Source organism: Eptesicus fuscus, chromosome 6 (genome assembly GCF_027574615.1).
Source record: "Eptesicus fuscus isolate TK198812 chromosome 6, DD_ASM_mEF_20220401, whole genome shotgun sequence".
Lineage (NCBI taxonomy): Eukaryota > Metazoa > Chordata > Mammalia > Chiroptera > Vespertilionidae > Eptesicus > Eptesicus fuscus.
In genome coordinates this window covers 70,329,834-70,349,738 of record NC_072478.1, presented here as the reverse complement: position 1 = coordinate 70,349,738, position 19,905 = coordinate 70,329,834, and the positions used below count along the sequence as shown (strand labels likewise).

Genomic DNA, 19,905 nt, shown 5'->3' with positions numbered 1-19,905 from the left:
TTTCCTCTAAGGTATGATTGACATACAAAAGCCATACATATTTAATGTATACATATTGATGAATTTGAAGAGAAGTATACACTTGTGAAATTGTCACCATATATGTCATACATTTAATCATAATCTCTAAAAGTTTTCACCCTCTTTCTTTTTAAGAACATTAACCATAAAATTTATTTTCTTTTTTTAAATATTTTTATTGATTTCAGAGAGGAAGAGAGAGGGAGAGTTAGAAACATCAATGATGAGAGAGAATCATTGATTGGCTGCCTCCTGCACACCTCCTACTGGGGACCAAGCCTGCAACCTGGGCCTGTGCCCATGACCGGAATTAAACCCAGGACCCTTCAGTCCGAAGGCCGATGCTCTATCCACTGAGCCAGACCAGCTAGGGATAAAATTTATTTTCTTAAGAAAAATTTAAGTATATTATATAGCATATATTTTGTTGTTGTTTTTTTTAGTCTGAAAATGAATTTATTGAACAATGTTACTAGGAAGGCAACGACTTTTGATTTGTCATTAAAAAAAAGTTCTGTTTTTTGCCCGGCTGGTGTGGCTCAGTGGTTGAGCATCGACCTATGAACCAGGAGGTCATGGATTCGATTCCCGGTCAGGGCACATGCCCAGGTTGTGGGCTTGATCCCCAGTGTGGGGCGTGCAGGAGGCAGCTGATCGATGTTTCTCACTCATCATTGATGTTTCTATCTTTCTCCCTCTCCCTTCCTTTCTGAAATCAATAAAAATATTAAAAAAAAAAAAAAGTTCTGTTTTTGCCCTAGCTGGTTTGGCTCAGTGGATACAGCGTTGACCTGCAGACTTAAGGGTCCCGGGTTCGATTCCGGTTAAGGGCATATGCTTGGGTTTTGGACTCAATCCCAGTGTGGGGCGCGCAGAAGGCAACCCATCAATAATTCTCTCTCATCATTGATGTTTCTATCTCTCCCTCTCCCTTCCTCTCTGAAATCAATAAAAATATGTAAAAAAATACAAATAAAAAGTTCTGTTTTGCCCAGCCCGTGTTGCTCAGTGGTTGAGCGTCAACCAGTGAACCAGGAGGTCATGGTTCGATTCCTGGTCATGTCACATGGCCTGTGTTGCGGGCTCCATCCCAGTGTAGGAGGCAGCCAATCAATGATCCTTTTTCATCATTGATGTTTCTATCTCTCTCTCCCCCTCCCCTTTTTCTCTGAAATCAATAAAAATATATTTTAAGAAAAGTTCTTTTTTTTCCATGCTGTATAATAAAGGTAATGTAAAAGGCTACAGAGTTACAAGCTTCTTTCTACTCTATTCTCTGATAGTATAGCACAGTGTAGTCATTTCTGCAATACTAGAATAAATAAAGTCTCTTCTATGCTTCCCTCTGAGTCAAACCAGCTAGGACTGCTTCTTTTTTAGGGTTTTCTACATAGGTATCATGTTAACTGTAAACAGGTCATTTTCTTTATTTCTCTCCAATTTGGATGCTTTTAAATTCTTTGTCTTGTCTAATTAAAGTTCCAGTGCTATATTGAATAGAAGTGGTGAAAGTAGGAATCCTTGTCTTTTTCTGGAATTTAGAGGAAAAGTTTTCAGTTTTTCCACTGTTGTTTATTTTATCAAGTTAGCTGAGCTTTTATGTATCTTTATTGTGTTATGGTAAGTTCCTTCACTATTTAATTTGTTGAGTGTTTTTATCATGGGAGTATTGGATTTTGTCTAATGCTTTTTCTGCATCTTTTGAAATGATGATTCTCCTCCCCGCCACCTTCCGCTTCCCCCCGCCCCCCGCCACTTTCCTGAACTTTATTAAAGAACAAGTCATGATGGTAAATCTCTAGAACATAGTTGATTTTCTTGGATTCTACCCTTGAAAATGTGACATTTTGATTTCGAATCACATGCCAGAGTGTATATGATTCCCAATTGTACTAAGTAGGTGAGAGGCTAAAATCCTAAAATGTTCATCTTCCAACTTTCCCCAGTATGTGGTCTGTCTTTGGATCAGCAATAATTGCCTGAACAGTTACTATGGCTTCATTAATTTTTGTCAGTAGCTTTTTGACCTCTTCCATAGGCAGCAATTACAGAATTTGAGCAGCTTCATTAAAAACTGCATGCCCAGCTGGCATGGCTCAGTGGTTGAGTGTCAGTTCATGAACCAGGAGATCACGATTTGATTTTGGTTTGATTCCCGGTCAGTGCACATGCCTGGTTGCAGGTTGGATCCCCAGTAGGGGACATGCAAAAGGCAGCTAGCTGATCGATGATTCTCTCTCATTGATGCTTCTATCTTTCCCTTCTGTTTTCTGAAATCAATTAGAAAAAAAAAAAAAGGACTGCATTTCCACCCTGGCTGGGTGGTTCAGTTGGTTGGAATGTTGTCCTGTACACCAAAAGGTGGTGGGTTCAATACCCAGGTTGTGGGAATGATCCCCGGTTCATGTATGTACATGAGGCAACCAATTGATGTTTCTTTCTTTCGCGCGCGCTCTCTCTCTCTCTCTCTCTTTCTCAATCCATCAATGAAAACATATCCTCAAGTGAGGATTAAAAAAAAAAAAAAGAAAAGAATTAAGAACTGCATCTCATGAGGTGGGGGGGATGGGGACATCTGTAATAGTGTCAACAATAAAAATAAAGTTTAAAAAAAACCCTGCATCTTCTATGTCAAAACCAAGAACATGCTTGTCTAAAGCAATAGGCAATCCCTCTTTTGTTTGATTTGCTTTATTTACTGGTACTAAGTGCATCCTGTGTCATACTCTCCTGGACCAAATGGCAGTTGCCTTAAGCATTGCCAGGTAATCATCATGAAGCTGACTCTGAAGAAGGTTAGCGAAAACCATTACACCAGCCTTAAAATCAGGATTATTTACACCCAAATTGACCAGTGGTTCTGCATTTTTAGCAACATTGTCAGAATTTTTTGTATTATCAGGTTTTGAGTCCTTATGCTTTCCAACATTGTCTCCATATTTAAGTCTAACAGTTAAACCAAGAAACCAGTCAATTGTTTCTTGTCTATCTTGAATATTGAAAGGACAGTTAATATCTCTGAGATGTTTTTCAAAGAACATGGGCCAGTCACTGCTGTGGATGTTTCTTAAATTACCTCTATCTTCAATCTTGTAGTATTTGATTTTCTCATCTTCAAGCCAGACAATAGAGTTTTTATATGCTTTTTCACCATTTTAGTTGAAGCTGGTAGGCTTGTGGTAGCTCAGGGTTGTCAGCTTGCCTTGGAACATAGTCCTGGCTTCTTGCTCTGGTCCCAGGGCTTTGGCAACTGTGAGAGCATGATCAAATGATTTTTATTTTTCATTATGTTAATTTGGTACATATAACATTTATCCATATGTAAGTTACAATTCAGTGGCATTAATTATATCTACAGTGTTTAACCATTACCACTATTTAATACTACCCATTAAATAATAACTTCCTGTTGCTCCTTCCTAGCCCCTAGTAACGTCTATTCAATTATAGAGATCTCTATAAGTTTGCCTCTTCAAGTCAAATCCTGTATAATAATCCTATATAATAAAAGGTTAATATGCAAATGACTGGTCGCTATGATGCGCATTGACCACCAGGGGGCAGAAACTCAAAGCTCAGTGCGCCAGAAGCTGGGACATCCCCTAAGGGCTCCCAGGCTGCGAGAGGGCTCAGGCCAGGCTGAGGGGAAATCCCCCTCCCCCAGTTCACGAATTTCGTGCACCAGGCCTCTAGTGTATGTATAAGTGGACTCATACAACATTTATCTCTGTGTCTTGCTTACTTCACAAAAAAAACAAAAAACAGCTAAGGCAAAAATTATTTTTATTGCTTTCAAAGCAGAAGGGAGAGGGAGAGAGAGATAGAAACATCAATGATGAGAGAGAATCATTGATTGGCTACATCCTGCAAGCCCACTACTGGGGATTGAGCCCGCAACCCGGGCATGTGCCTTGACTGGGAATTGAACCTTGACCTCCTGGTTCATAGGTGGATGCTCAACCACTGAGCCACACTGGCCAGGCTGCTAGTCATTTAATGAGTGCTTATTTTTGTACTGGAATTGTGCCAAATCCTTTGTAGACATTTCTTTCTTTTTAAAAAAATATATTTTACTGATTTTTATGGAGAGGAAGGGAGAGGGATAGAGAGTTAGAAACATCGATCAGCTGCCTCCTGCACACCCCCTACTGGGGATGTGCTTGCAACCAAGGTACATGCCCTTGACCGGAATCGAACCTGGGACCCTTTAGTCCGCAGGCTGATGCTCCATCCACTGAGCCAAACAAGTTAGGGCTGTAGACATTTATTTCTAATTTCATTGTCTCCTTTTTACTTGAGGTTTAGAGCAGTTAAGGAGTCTGAATTTACAGTAGTTTTGTAGAGCATCACAACCTGTGCTAAGATCTTTCCATGGTATGAAAGGGATATTAAGACTGGAAAGACAACATGGCTTTAGGGAAAAGGCACTAGAATAGAAGGTCAGATGTTCTAGGCTTTCAGTTTTCTTGAGGAAATCACTTAGGTGTGTAAGAGAACATCATTCTGTTTTTTAAAGGTACATTTTGGTCATTCTGGTCATTTCCATTCCTAGTTTTGTAGAGCATCACAACCTGTGCTAAGATCTTTCCATGGTATGAAAGGGATATTAAGACTGGAAAGACAACATGGCTTTAGGGAAAAGGCACTAGAATAGAAGGTCAGATGTTCTAGGCTTTCAGTTTTCTTGAGGAAATCACTTAGGTGTGTAAGAGAACATCATTCTGTTTTTTAAAGGTACATGTAAAATTTAGGTTAATATGACTAAAAATTGTTCCTTTTTAAAAAAATATATTTTTATTGATTTCAGAGAGGAAGGGAGAGGGAGAGAGAGATAGAAACATCAATGATGAGAGAATCATTGATCGGCTGCCTCCTGCACACCCCATACTAGGGATTGAGCCTGCAACCCAGACATGTGCCCTGATTGGGAATCAAACCTTGACCTCCTGGTTCATAAGTCGATGCTCAACCACTGATCCACACCGGCTGGACTCTCTTTTTTAATTGCAAAAACTGTATACATATTGTTTTATTATGTTTTCTAAAGGCATCTTCGTTCTATTTTTGAAAATATTTTTATTTTTATTTTTTTAAGAGAAGGGAGGGAGAGGGAAAGAAACACTCAGTGAGAGAGAAACATCCAATGAGAGCAAAATATTGATCAGCTGCCTCTTGCATGTCCCTACTGGGGATTGAGCCCAAAACCCAGGCATGACCCTTACCAGGAATCAAACTTGTGACCTTTTGGTGCACAGGACAACACCCAACCAACTAAGCACACGGGAGCAGCATCTTTGTTCTTAACATAAGCTAACTCTAGGCTCACGTTCAGTATTACCCATTGGTGACTTGATTTTTAACAATATTGATTTTTTTAAAAAATTGTCATTTTAAAAAATATATAATTTTTTTTTAAAAATATAGTTTATTGATTTTTTACAGAGAGGAAGAAAGAGGGACAGAGAGTTAGAAACATCAATGAGAGAGAAACATCGATCAGCTGCCTCCTGCACACCTCCTACTGGGGACGTGCCCGCAACCAAGGCACATGCCCCTGACCGGAATCGAACCCGGGACCCTTGAGTCCGCAGGCCGACGCTCCATCCACTGAGCCAAACCAGTTTCGGCTATTTTATTGATTTTTTACAGAGAGGAAGGGAGAGGGATAGAGAGTCAGAAACATCAATGAGAGAGAAACATTGATCAGCTGCCTCCTGCACACCCCCTACTAGGGATGTGTCCACAACCAAGGTACATGCCCTTGACCGGAATCAAACCTGGGACCCTTCAGTCTGCAGGCCAATGCTCTATCCACTGAGCCAAACCAGTCAGGGCTGTTGATTGGTTTTTGTGCTGATTAAAGATGAATAATCAGAAGCACAGGTGTGTATGATGTGTCTGTTTTTAAGAGAACAGGGGCATCTTCTGTTAGTTGAATCATAGTGTAAGAAACATAGTATAAGAATCATACTTGTGAGGAACATTTGTCAAGTGAAAGTTTTGTAAGCAGAAGTCCCTTATTGAATGAGAGAGTTAGGTCACTAATTAAGTTAAGTACAATTATCGATATTAAAGACTAAAACATACTGATATTTTTGTCTTTCTCTATTGTGACCTAGTGGAAGGAACATAGGCAATTAAATGGAGCACAGACATGGCTCCGTTTGGTATTTGGCTAGCTCACTTCCTATTTCTGAGCCTCAGATTCTATATCTGTCTGCCTCATTTTCACTATGAGGTTTAAAAGAGAAACAAAATATATGAATACTAGAGGCCTGGTGCATGAATTTGTGCACGGGGGGGGTGTGTCCCTCAGCCCGGCATGCACCCTTTCCAATCTAGGACCTCTTAGGAGATGTCTGACTGCCGGTTTAGGCCCCATACCCCTCGCAATCCTGGACTGCTGGCTCCTAACCGCTCACCTGCCTGTCTGCCTGATCGTCCCTAACCACTTTGCCTGCCAGCCTGCTTGCCCCCAACTGCCCCACCCCACCCCACCGGCCTTCTTGCCCCAATTGTCCCCCCCCCTCTGCCAGCCTGGTCACCCCCAACTACCCTCCCCTTCTGGCCTGATTGCCCCAAACTGCCTCTGCCTCAGCCCTACCACCATGGCTTTGTCCAGAAAGACGCCCAGAAGGTCTCCCGGTCTAATTAGCATATTACCCTTTTATTTTATTTTTATTTTTAAAAAATATATTTTTATTGATTTCAGAGAGGAAGGGAGAGGGACAGAGAGATAGAATCATCAATGATGAGAGAGAATCATTGATTGGTTGCCTCCTGCATGCCCCCCATTGGGGAACAAACCGGCAACCCGGGCATGTGCCCTTGACCAGAATCGAACCTGGGACCCTTCAGTCCGCAGGCCAACGCTCTATCCACTGAGCCAAACCAGCTAGGGCATATTACTCTTTTATTAGTATAGACTTGAGGCCCAGTGCACGAATTCATGCATGTGTGGGGTCCGGCTGGCCCACCCCAATGGGGGCCCATCAGGCCGGGCCGGTGGGGGGTGAGGGAGAGGCTGCAGGCAGTTTGTCGGCCAGCCCCGCCCCCGATCAGGGTGTTGGGGGCTGATCGGGGGTTGGATCAGTCGGGGAGGGACCGCGGGTTGTTGGCTGGCTGGCCTTGTCCCTGATCGAGGTGTTGGGGGCCGATCAGGGGCAGGGTCGGATGGGGGAGGGGCTGCAGGCCGTTGGCTGGCTGGCCCAGCCCTCGATTGGGGTGTTGGGGGCCGATCGGGGGCTGGGCTGCCCAGGGGCGGGGGGCTGATTGGGGCCCAGATGGGGCTGGTTGGTTGCCGCAGTGCACATCATCGCCACTGGTCATTTTGGTCATTCTGGTCATTCCACCGTTCCTGTTGCTGGGCTTTTATATATATAGATGCTAGCTAGCTATATGATACATTTGTTTCTAACCATAACTATTTATCAGAATTATCCATGGGATTTTTTAAAAATTAGGTGCCGCCTGGCCTATGTGGTTCAGTGGTGTTGAGTGTCCACCTATGAACCAGGAGATCACGGTTCTATACCTGGTCTGGGCACATGCCTGGGTTGCGGCTCCATCCCCAGTGGGGGGCAAGCAGGATGTAGTGGATCAGTGATTCTCATTATTGATGTTTCTATCTTTCTCTCTCTCCCTTCCTTTCTGAAATAAATAAAAATATATATATTTTAAAAAATTAGGTGCCAAGAGCCTCACTCTAGATGTACTGTGTCAGAAGAACCTCCAGGCCTGTGGGGTGGGGCTGTGTTAGTTTATAAAACTTCTCAGGTGATTCTGATGTGCAGCCAGTGTTGAGAGCCATTGATTTGCTTCCTCCAGCACTCAGAAGCAAATCCCTAAAAGGCACAGACTAAAGCAGAAGTCAAAGGAAAAATAAATTCCAGGTCATAACCAAGTTACGTGATGATGTAATGATAAAATTAGACTTGCTGGGTGCCTAGTAGGTTCTCAAATATTGAAAGAAAAAATTATGGGCGGAAGACTACACAGAATAAAATTGGTTTATGTCAGAATGGTTTGTCACTGGATTTCTATTGTAGGGAAAATGCCTATGGTCTAGAGACCATGGAAGGCCCTGAACTAATGATAGAATCATTCAGTTTCTATAACATACATCAGTTGCTATAGCAGTTTCTTTTGTTGACTTAGGTCAGAGAATATAGCTTTTCTTCCTCCTTTAAATCTCCAGGCCTGTCTTCTGCACTGTCATTAAAACTCTTTTATTGTGAGTCTGAGGATTTATAAGACTTAAGCCAAACGCCTGGGCTAGCAGGAATTCCTTGGCCTGCAGGTTTCTGTTCTACCTCTTTAGCAGGCTGCTCTCTCTCAGCAGCTTCTGTGCTCTACGCTGGGCTTCTGCTGATAGTCTCATAGCCCCAGTCTTAACCATATGGTCCTACATATACCAGTTTCCATGACCAGCCTACCTTTGCTTTCCCGCTTTCATTTTGACAATTTCCTCCTTTTACTCTGTACTTTTCCAAGACTTAAGTGATTCCCTTTGATCTATTGTCTGGGCTTTCTCTTTGATCTGTTGTTTCTGAGATCTGTCGAATAAGCAAGGGTCTTGACTTATTCAGAAACAGTTAACTTTTAAACAATAATCTTTAGTATTTTGCCTTAGATAGCCGCAGGCTAAAATTGTAATGCTGCCAGAGATCACCTATCTAACTACTTGCTAGATTTCTTTACCTGGGCCCCAGGTCCCATTCTCTTCTCAGCAAAAGTTAACAGACTGAGCTCAGACCAGTCTACTAGGTAGGAAGGATTAGTGGAAGGAGACTTTTAAGTATTCCATTTCACTTCTGTGTTCTGTGGTTGGTGCATTGCAGTAGGAGTCAGAAGATGATGGCCTCTAATCCCTGTTTTTTGTTAAAGGGCCCTAGATCTTGGCAAGGTCAGGCTGATTCTATTTTCATTGTGTATAATTTCTCATTTAATTATAAGCAAAGGAAATTAAGACTTTAAAGATTTAGTGGTTTACAAATGTACAGAATAGTGTGGCTATTTATCTTCTTACCCTATTCTAGTCTTGGACAAGTCATTTGTCCCTCTGCCTTTCATAGTCTTTGTTATCCCTCAGAATAGACATTCATTTTTAGTTATAATATAATGTAAATCTTGCTATTAGATTTAAGCTGGCCCAAAAGAAAAGGAAATGATCTGTTAGCATTTTGGGTTTGATAATGTTGTTGTGTCTACATATGTTTACCATGTATTGTAGTTTCCCTAGTAAAAATGATCCAAGATAGTCCTTAGTAACAGGGGCAATAGCTGCATCTCTAATGTGATTACTGTAAATCAGCACTGCCGAAGAGGCAAGATGCTGTGGGAGTAAGTTGAGTAGGGAAGGGTTTGTTCTTTAAGGAAGCATGGGACAGAGTTATTTTTAACTTTTAAAAAATATATATTTTTTTGTTGATTTCAGAGAGGAAGGGAGAGATAAGTAGAAACATCAATTACAAGAGACAAACATTGATCGGCTACCTCCTGCACACCCCTTACTGGGGATCGAGCCTGAAACCAGGGCATATGCGCTGACCAGGAATCAAACTGTGATCTCCTGGTTCATAGGTTGACCTCAAGCACCGAGGCACACTGGTCAGGCAAGCATGGGACATATTTATTTATTTATTTATTTAAAAAAATTTTTTTTATTGATTTCAGAGAGGAGGAAAGAGGCAGAGAGAGATAGAAACATCAATGATATGAGAGAATCATTGATCAGCTGCCTCTTGCCCGCCCTCACTGGGGATCGAGCCCACAACCCGGGCATGTGCCTGATCGGGAATCGAAATGTGACCTTCTTATGATTCATAGGTCGACGCTCAACTACTGAGTCACACCGGCCAGGCAGGACATATTTAAACAGTATAACGAAGTAGGGCATACTGAGGCAGTATGAGGAAATATTAATGCAGATTACACTCTGGTTAGATTTTAAGTATAGATAAAAAATAAACTGGTGTGGGCAGATTGGGGCCAGTTTATAGAGGGCTTTAAACACTGTTTGTGAATGATATGTACTTCATTTGATTGACATTAAAAGTTTTTAATGCTAAGTTGTATTTATATTTAAATATTTTTAGTTCATATTTGGAATTTGAAAATTTTTTCTGTAAACATAGTATTAGTAAAGGTTAAAGGAATTGCAATAATGTATCTATGCAAAGAAATACAGTGAGTAATATAGCAAGTGTCTTTTCAGTTGTTACTATGTATGTCACAGGCACTTTATAACAACTTAATGAAGTATGATTCCTGAGAACCCATGCTTTTAACCATTATGCTATACTCTCTTTCAAAATGGTTTCATACTAATAATTAAGGTAAAAATAAATAGAACCCTTGTGTGTTGCTACTTAGGGTAGAATCAGGCCTGAATAGAGGAGGAAGAACAAGGCTTCTAATTTCAAAGTTTTAAAATAATATAAGCTAATATTTACAGTGCTTATATAAGTTAACAGCTACAGTGCTTACTTCACTATTATCCTCACCTTGTCTCATCCCCTGTTAACTCTGCTTTTTACAGATTTAGCTTTTTTTTTTAAGATCTCACATATAAGTATTTATCTTTCTCTTTCTCATTTATCTTTCTTTTTAAATTTTTTTTTACTAGAGGCCCGGTGCATGAAATTCGTGCACGGGAGGGGGGCGTGTCCCTCAGCCCGGTCTGCACCCTCTCTAATCCGGGACCCCTTGGGGGATGTCCGACTGCCAGTTTAGAGGAGAATCAATTCCTGCGGGATCGGGCCTAAACTGGCAGTCGGACATCCCTCTCGCAATCCAGGACCACTGGCTCCTAACCGCTCGCCTGCCTGCCGGCCTGATTGCCCTAACTTCTCTCCCCTGCCGGACTGATCCCCCTATCTGCTCTCCCCTGCCAGTCTGATTGCCCTAACTCAGTGATGGGCAACCTTTTGAGCTTGGTGTGTCAAACTTCGCCAAAAAAACTGAGCATAACTCGGGTAGTGTGTCACTTTGAGGAAAAAACATTATTTCGCAAATGTTTTATCCTCGGCATGCGGCTGCCTCAGTGGCCGCGTGTCATCAGAAATGGCTATGCGTGTCAGTGCTGACACGCGTGTCATAGGTTCGCCATCACTGCCCTAACTGCTCTCCCTTGCCGGCCTGATTGGTCTGATTGCCCTAACTGCCTCTGCCTTGGCCCTGCCACCATGGCTTTGTCCCGAAGGACATCCGGTCTAATTAGCATATTATTCTTAATTTAGTATAGATAGAGGCCTGGTGCACAGGTGGGGGCCGGCTGGTCTGCCCTGAAGGGGGTCCCGGATCAGGGTCAGGGTCCCCTTGGGGGCGTGGCCAGCCTGGGCAAAGGGCCTGGGGCGGTTTGCAGGCTGGCCACACCCCGATCGGGGTGGGGGGGTCCCCGCTGGGGGGCAGGGTGGCCTGGGTGAGGGGCCGGCGGGGGTTTGCAGGCTGGCCATGCCCTCATTGGGGAGGAGGGTCTCTACTGTGGGTGGTGTCAGCCTGAGTCAGGAGCTGAGGGCTGTTTTCAGGCTTGCCACACCCGCATTGGGGTGGGAGGTCCCCGCTGGGAGGCGTGGCTGGCTTGGGCGAGGGGCTAAGGGCAATTTGCAGGCTTGCCACGTCCCCATCGGGGTGAGGGTCCCTGCTAGGGAGCAGGCGGCCTGGGCAAGGGGCTGATGGCCATTTGCAGGCTGGCCACGCCCCCATCAGGGTGAGGGTCCCCGCTGGGGGGCGTGGCCAGCCCAGGTGAGGGGCTGAGAGCCTTTTGCAGACCATCCATGCCCCCATTGGGGTGGGGGTTCCTGCTGGGGAGGGCGTAACCTGGGCCGGGGGGTGGGGAGGCCTGGGCAAGGGCCTGGGGGCAGTTTGCAGGTTGGCCAAGCCCCTGGCTTTGTCCGGAAGGACATCCGGGAAGGTCTCTCGTTCTAATTAGCATATTACTCTTATTAGTATAGATTGATTTGAGAGAGAAAGAGAAAGGAAGTGAGAGAGAGAAACATTGATGTGAGAAATATCTACCAGCTGCCTCCCGCACACACTCCAACTGGGTATGGAACCTGCAACCTGGGTATGTGCCCTTATGAGGAATCGAACCCGCCACCATTTGGTATATGGAATGACGTTCCAACCAACTGAGCCATACCTGTCTGACTTATCTTGAAAGTGAGTAGTATAATGTGTTCAAAGGACTCAATTTTTAAAAATTTATTTTTTATTTATTGGTTTCAGAGAGGAAGGGAGAGGGATAGAAACATCAATTATGAGAGAGAATCATTGATCGGCTGCCTCCTTTACACCCCCATGGGAGATCGAGCCCGCACCCCAGGCATGTGCCCTTGACCGTAAGTAATCGAACCTGCGACTCGTCAGTCTGCAGGCCGATGCTCTATCACTGAGCCAAACCAGCTAGGGCCAAAGGACTCAATTTTTGACAGGTGCTGAAGTTGATAGAATAAGGCACCTAATTTTGCTGCTTAGGAAATGACCCATTGCAGCCTATTTTGGTTCAGTTAAAATGCTTTTATTTTGTTGAACATGTATTTTTGTCCCAGATATGGGGATATAAATGTAAATGACACCTTGTCCTCATTAACTTTAGAGATTGGTGGAATAGATAAACATAAACTGGAAACAATATAATGATGAGCTAAGAGACATAGGATATAGTGGAGAGGCACTGGGCTCAGCCCAGGGATAAGAGGTGATGGGCCCTAGCCTGTTTTGCTCAGTGGATGGAGCGTCAGCCTGCGGACTGAAGAGTCCCAGGTTTGATTCTGGTTAAGGGCACATGCCCAGATTGTGGGCTCGATCCCCTAGGGCCGTGGTCGGCAAACTGCGGCTCGAGAGCCACATGCGGCTCTTTGGCCCCTTGAGTGTGGCTCTTCCACAAAATACCACGGCCTGGGCGAGTCTGTTTTGAAGAAGTGGCGTTAGAAGAAGTTTAAGTTTAAAAAATTTGGCTCTCAAAAGAAATTTCAATCGTTGTACTGTTGATATTTGGCTCTGTTGACTAATGAGTTTGCCGACCACTGCCCTAGGGGGCCTATGGGAGGTAGCCAATCAATGATTCTCATCATTGATGTTTCTATCTCTCCCTCTCCCTTCCTCCCTGAAATCAATAAAAATATATTTGGGTGGGGGGTTGGGGGGAGAAGAGGTGATGGAAGGAAGGCTGCCTGAAGGGACCTAGGAGAAAGTGAGGAATTCCAGGAAGAGGAGAAGGAAGAATAAAGAGTATGATCTAAAAGGGGAATAGTGAAATATGAGATAGAAAACAAGAAGGATCTAGGTCTGATCCTTATTTCACAAGAAGTACCCAGCCAATCTCACCTTGACTGTCTTTATCTCTTGAAGTTTGTTTTGAGAAATTTGTTACTACTAATAAAGCTAGTTCCTTCCCCCAGACCCCTACACCCCATCCCTCACCTTATCAGCTATAGTATTTTTCTGTGGTAATTTCTCTCTTCCAAAGAGACTGTGAGATCCCAGAGAACTTGTTTGTTCCATGCCTGTGTTCAGTTTTAAGACACTCAGAATATTTATAAAATGCTTAAATATGAAGAAATATTTTTTTGGAAAGTGTTTACTGTAAGAAAAGAGAAAAAGTCTTCCATAACTTTTACGGTGTAGAAATAATTACTGTTTAGTAGTTTCCAAATTTAGTAAATATGTCAGTAAGTGATTTGACATGAATTAGTTAAACTAAAGTTAACTCAGCAAACATCTGAGCATCCACTACTGTGTGACACCTATGGAGACAGAGATAAGACAATAAGTCTCTATTAAGTGACCTAAAGTTTTTTAGTATTATTAAAACAATATATCCTCAGATAACTAGAGGAGCAATGAGAGAAATTAAAAACCCTGTTTGGCAAGTTATACTGATATCTTTTAAACCCAAATTGCAAAAAACAATTACATTATTTAAAAAATGTATAAAAAGGGGGAATAAAAACCCCTACCAGAGTCTATTATACATAACATTTAAAATTTGCGTAGTTTTTTATTATGCACATTTAATTTTTTTATAGTGGTAATAGCATCTGTAAAGGTTTTGTCTTTTTTATTCTTTTTAAAAATATATATCTTTATTGATTTCAGAGAGGAAGGAAGAGGGAGAGAGAGATAGAAACATCAATGATGAGAGAGAATTATTGATCAGCTGCCTCCCACCTGGGATCAAGCCTGAAACCCGGAAATTGATCCTTGACCTCCTGGTTCACAGGTTGACTGTCAACCACTGAATCATGCTGACTGGGTGTATTTTTTATTCTTAATATTTTTTTTGCTTCCCATGGTAATTAAAAAAAAATACATTTTTTCTTACTGATTTCAGAGAGAGGAACAGAGAGAGACAGAGGGATAGAAACATCATTGATGAGAGAGAATCATCAATGGCTGCCTCCATGCCCCACACTGGGGGTCAGTCGAGCTGCAGCCTGGACATGTGCCCTGCTGGGGAATCGAACTGTGACCAGCTGGTTCATAGGTTGACACTCAACTACCGAGCCACACCAGCCACGCTATACTCACTTTCTTGATTATCTTTTATCTGGACCCTCATTACCCCCAAATTTATATCTCTATAAATATATTTCTTCTCAGAATTCTAGAATCATATACCTGGTATATATACAGTGGCTTTCTTGGCATTTTCACTTGGTTGTGAAATTGGAGTTTCATCCTTAACTTGTCCAATAATAAATTCCAGATGTTTCTTCCCAAAACCTTTACAGTATAGTCTTCTCTTATCTATGAAGGATATGTTCCAAGACACCTTGTGGATGCCTGAAACCACAGATAATGGATAGTACATATATATATATATATATATGTGTGTGTGTGTGTGTGTATATATATATATATATATATGGATATATAATGCTTTTTCCTATATATACCTATGATAAAGTTAACTTATAAATTAGGCACAGTAAGAGATTATCAACAATAGCTAGTAAAGTCCTAGCCGGTGTGGCTGTTTGTTGGATATCCTTTCTTGTGGCTCGATCCCCAGTATGGAGTGTGCAGGAGGCAGCCAATTGATGTTATGCTCTCACGTCGATGTTTCTCCCTCTCCTTTCCTCTCTAAAAATCAATAAAAATATTTTAAAAACTCCACAAAAACAATAACTAGTAAAATAGAACAATTATGACAATACTAGAGGCCTGGTGCACGAATTCGTACATGAATGGGGTCAGCTGGCCAGGGGAGAGACTACCGGAGGTTGGCCAGTCATCCCCCCCCATTGGGGCCTATCGGGGGGAGGGTGGGCTGCTGGCCCGGGGAGGGACCGCAGGAAGTTGGCAGGTGGGGGGCAGCTCCTGTGTTGAGTGTCTGCCCCCGGTGGTCAGTGCACATCATAGCATCCGGTTGTTTGGTTGCTTAGGCTTTTATATATATAGATACTGTAATAAAAGTTACGTGAATGGGGTCTCTCAAAATATCTTATTGTACTGCACCCACCCTTCTTGTGATGATATGTGATGATAAAATGAACACATATAGAGACAAAGCTTGATGAATGACTTAGACATTGTGACAGTGTTAGGTTACTACCTTCTGTTGATATGTAACAAGCACTTTCTGGCTTCTCTTTGGCATAGTTGAATTATAAGCATCACTACTCTTATGTTTTGGGGCCATTACTAAATAAAGTAAGGGTTACTTGAACAAAAGCACTGCAATATCTTGACCCTTGATCTGGTAACCAAGAGGGCTACTAAGTGACTATTGGACAGGTAGCATATACAGCGTGGATATGATGGACAAAGGGATGATTCATGTCCTGGGTGAATTGGGACTGGGTGGGGACTGCTTGAGATTTCATCATATTACTCAGAATAGTATGCATTTTAAAACTTATGAATTATTTATTTCTGGAATTTTCCATTTAATATTTCAGACCTCGGTTAACAGAGGGCAACTGAAACTGTGGAAGGGAAACCGCAGATAATGGGGTACCACTTCATTTTTAATAAATGGCAACTCCATCTTTCTCATATTTAAGGCATAGACCCTAAGAGTGATCTTTGAGTTCTCTCTTTTCTGTAGCACCTGTATCCACTCCATTAGTACACTTCATTGGTTCTTTCTATTTCTTGCCCCCACTGCCAATCGTAGATTGGTTCATGTAACTGTTATATCTCACCTGAATTATTGCAGTAACCTTCTAAGTAGGTCTCTGTGCTTCCATCTCAACTCTATAAGGCTGTTTTCAGGATGGTACTCGGAATGGTCCTTTTAAAACATCAATCCTTCAAAGATGTCTGTCTTACTCGTAGTAAAAGGGCATAAATAAGGCATATGTCTTCCTCTCCCTGGATTATTTATCTGACTTCATTTCTTCCTGTTCTCTCATTTGCTTGCTCTGTTTTAGCCACATAGACTTTCTTGCTGCTCTTTGAAAAAGGCTAGAGTATATGTTCCTTCCTCATGATCTTTGATGTGACATTTTATCATTCAGTTAAAAATATTTTCTAATGTTTATTATGATTTATTCTTGGATCTAAAGATTATTTAACAATATACTTGTTCATTTCCTAACATAGACATATTCTAGTCATGTTTTTTGTAATTAACTACTAACTTAATTACATATGGACAGTTAATATGTTCCAAATGATTCCAGTCCTTTCAAATTGGTTGAGAGTAATAAGTCCTTTATGGCCCAGTACATGGTAAATATTTATAAATATATCCTATGCTTGGAAAAAATGTATATTCCACAATGGGAGTGTAGGAATTTATATGTATTCATTAGGGCAAGTTTGTTATTCTTGATGCTGAAAATTTTATTTTATTTATTTCTTTAATATGTTTGTATTGATTTCAGAGAGGAAGGGAAAGGGGGAGAGAGAGAGAGAGAGAGAGAGAGAGAGAGAGAGAGAGAAATCAATGATGAGAGAGAATCATTGATTGGCTGCCTCCTGCATGCCCCCTACTGGGAATCGAGCCTGCAACTTGGGCACGTGCCCTTGACTGGAATCAAAACTGGGACCCTTCAGTCCTCAGGCCAACGCTCTATCCACTGAGCCAAACCACCTGGGGCGTGATGCTGAAAATTTTAAACCCTTAGTGATTTTTTTTTTTTTTTTGCTTATTTTGTTAATTACTAAGAGGTTTATTTCCACTATGATTATAATTTATTTTTTCTTATAGTTCTGACAATTTTTGCTTTCAGTATTTTGAGGCTATGTTATTAGAGGCATAACACTTTAAAAAGTATCTTTCTGGTTAAATGAACTATTATTTCGTCCCCTTTAGCAACAGTAGTTGCTACTATGTGCTATTTGTCTACTTGTCTTGTTTATTTTTCTTTATTCCTCTTCCCTGCCTTCTTTTTTTTATTTTTTACTGATTTTTAGAGAGAGAGGAAGGGAGAGGAGGAGAAAAAGAGAAACATCGGTGTGAGAGTGGAACATCTATCCACGGCCTCCAGCATATCTCCCTCTGGGGATCAAGCCCGAAACCGGGCATGTGTCCTGACCAGGGATTGAACCAGCAACTTTTGGTGCATGGGACGATGCCCAGCCAATGGAGCCACAGCACCCAGTGCTTCCCAGTCTTCTCTTGGACATAAAGTTTTTTCATTGTTCCTTTTATATCCCCCCACCCCCCATACAAGTTTGGAAGTTATATATTTGTTTTTTATTATTTAGAGGTTACCCCCAAAATTACAAGAGGCCTCCCTAACTTTTCAGTATTTAAAATTCCCATTACCTTCTTCCCTGACAATACATAGAGTTTAAAACACTTTATTTCTCTCTAATAATATGTAAACTTTAAGAACACTTGAATCTCATTACCCCTTTTCAAAATGGAGTATTGTTGTAAATTTTCATTTTTGTTTTTCTTTAAACTTAATTAGACATTGTTGTTTTAAACAGTCACTGTTCATTTTATACATTTACCCCCACTTTTTTTTTCATGTCTCAGACCTGAGATTATTTCCTTTTGTCTGGAGTATTTTAGAATTTTAGAACTGGAAGAGGATCTGCTCTTCCAGTTTTGGTTTGACTGAAATTGTATTTAGTTCTCCTTTTTAATATATATATTTAAAATTGATTTTTAGAAAGGGAGGGAGGAAGGAGAGAGAGAGAGAGAGAGAGAGAGAGAGAGAGAGAGAGAGAGAGAGAGAGAGAAAGAAAGAAACATCAATGTGAGAGTGAAACATCAATTGACTGGGGCTGTGCCCTGATCAGGGAATGAAAGTGGCAACCTTTGGTGTAGGCGATGATGCCCAACCAGCTGAGACACACAGGCCAGGCCTTAGTGTTTCTTCTTGAAAGATGTTTTTGCTGGGCAAAGATTTCTAGATTAGCAGGTGTTTTCTTAAGACATATTGATAATATCATTCCATGCTGTCTTTCTGACTCCCATTGTTGCTGGTGAGGTCAGTATTTGGGAATTAGCAATCTCCTGCCTTTAAGAGTAATGTATCTTTTTTCCTCTGGTTGTGTTGAATGATTTTCTTTTCTTTTTGTGGGGAGAAGAGGGGCTGTTTGGTTTTGTTTGTAATATTTTGATATGTCTAGGTATAGATTTCTGTTTGTTTATTCTCAGGATTTGCTGAACCAGTGGATTAGTTCTGGTGAATTCTTAGCCAATTTCTGCAAGTCTGATTTTTCTCTCTAGTCTTCCTGTTATTCCCCAAATGTTTTGGGATCAGAAATTCATCCTTGCGTCTCTTGTTGAGCTTTGTGAGTTTAGCAAGAGTTATTTGGGAGTCTTTCTTCCCAAGGTGAAATTTTAAGAGTTATATTTCTTTTTTAACCCCCGTGTTCTTATTCTCTCTGTTTTCATGTTCAGAGGCGTCTCTTTGATTCGGAATTCTTGCCTATCTTTAACTTTTTATGTATTAAGGTCAGTTGGATTTTGTGGGGGGAGGGGTTGGAACCCAAAGCCTGGGCATGTACCTCACGGTGAATCAAACCTGCCACCTTTCGGTGTATGGGATAATGCTCCAACCAACTGAGCCACACCGGCCTGGGCTGGATGTTAACTTTTTGTTGTTGTAAATAATTGCCTGAAATATCGTCCTACAGTCTTTTACTTGTTTGGATTATTTCCTTTGGGTGAAAATATTAGGAGTGGAATTAATAGTTATTTCATTTTGATGGTTTGTGGTAGAGTAGGTGTGTCTTTCCTGATTTTATGGATTAGGAGACTGAGGCAGAATTAATTGGCTTGTTTAAAGTGACATAATTAGTGATGAAGTCAGAAGACAAAACTCATTACTACTTTGTCTGGTAGTGTGATTCTGGCTTCTTACTTTACCTGATAACACTCATGTTCTTTCTCCACTACCTATGGAAGGCATGTGTTTTATAGTTATACTTCCTGATAGTATAATTACTTGGTAGTAGTAGGGGAAGACAGAACCAACATCATGTCATAGATTGATTATGGCTGCATTTGTCATAAAGCATGTAATAATAATGGAGTTTTATTGTTATTGGATAATAAGGTAGTGGTTAAGAGTTTGGGATCCAGAGCTGGACGGCCCAGCTTTGAATCCTGGCTCTGCCACTTATTAAATCACTCACTACTACTTGACTAAAGGTATATAGTAAAATAGGAGTAAAAACATAGTATCTATCTTAAGAGGATTAAAGGGGAAGCTGTGCTTGGCACATAGCAAAAACCAAGTAAATGTTAGTTTATTTAAAGTACAGTGGAACCTCTTTTCTCAAACTTCATTCATTCCGGAAGGCTGTTCAAGAAGCGATTTGTTCGAAAACCGAATCATTTTTCCCCATTAGAAATAATGTAAATTGAATTAATCCATTCCAAACCCCCAAGTTAGTCCGTTTTAATGTTTTTATATACAGTACATATAAAAACTGTTTATAATATACTGTTTACAAATAAACACTTCTCTT

At 41.4% G+C, this 19,905-nt stretch overlaps 1 protein-coding gene and 1 pseudogene across 3 annotated transcripts in view; one reads left to right on the top strand and one right to left on the bottom strand.

The window, feature by feature from the left end:
• The window catches only part of NSD1 (nuclear receptor binding SET domain protein 1), a 146,792-nt gene that overhangs the window by 27,718 nt on the left and 99,169 nt on the right, over window positions 1–19,905 (top strand). The gene's annotated exons all lie outside the window — the stretch shown is intronic.
• Window positions 1,947–3,233, bottom strand: LOC103287279 (RNA transcription, translation and transport factor protein-like; annotated as a pseudogene).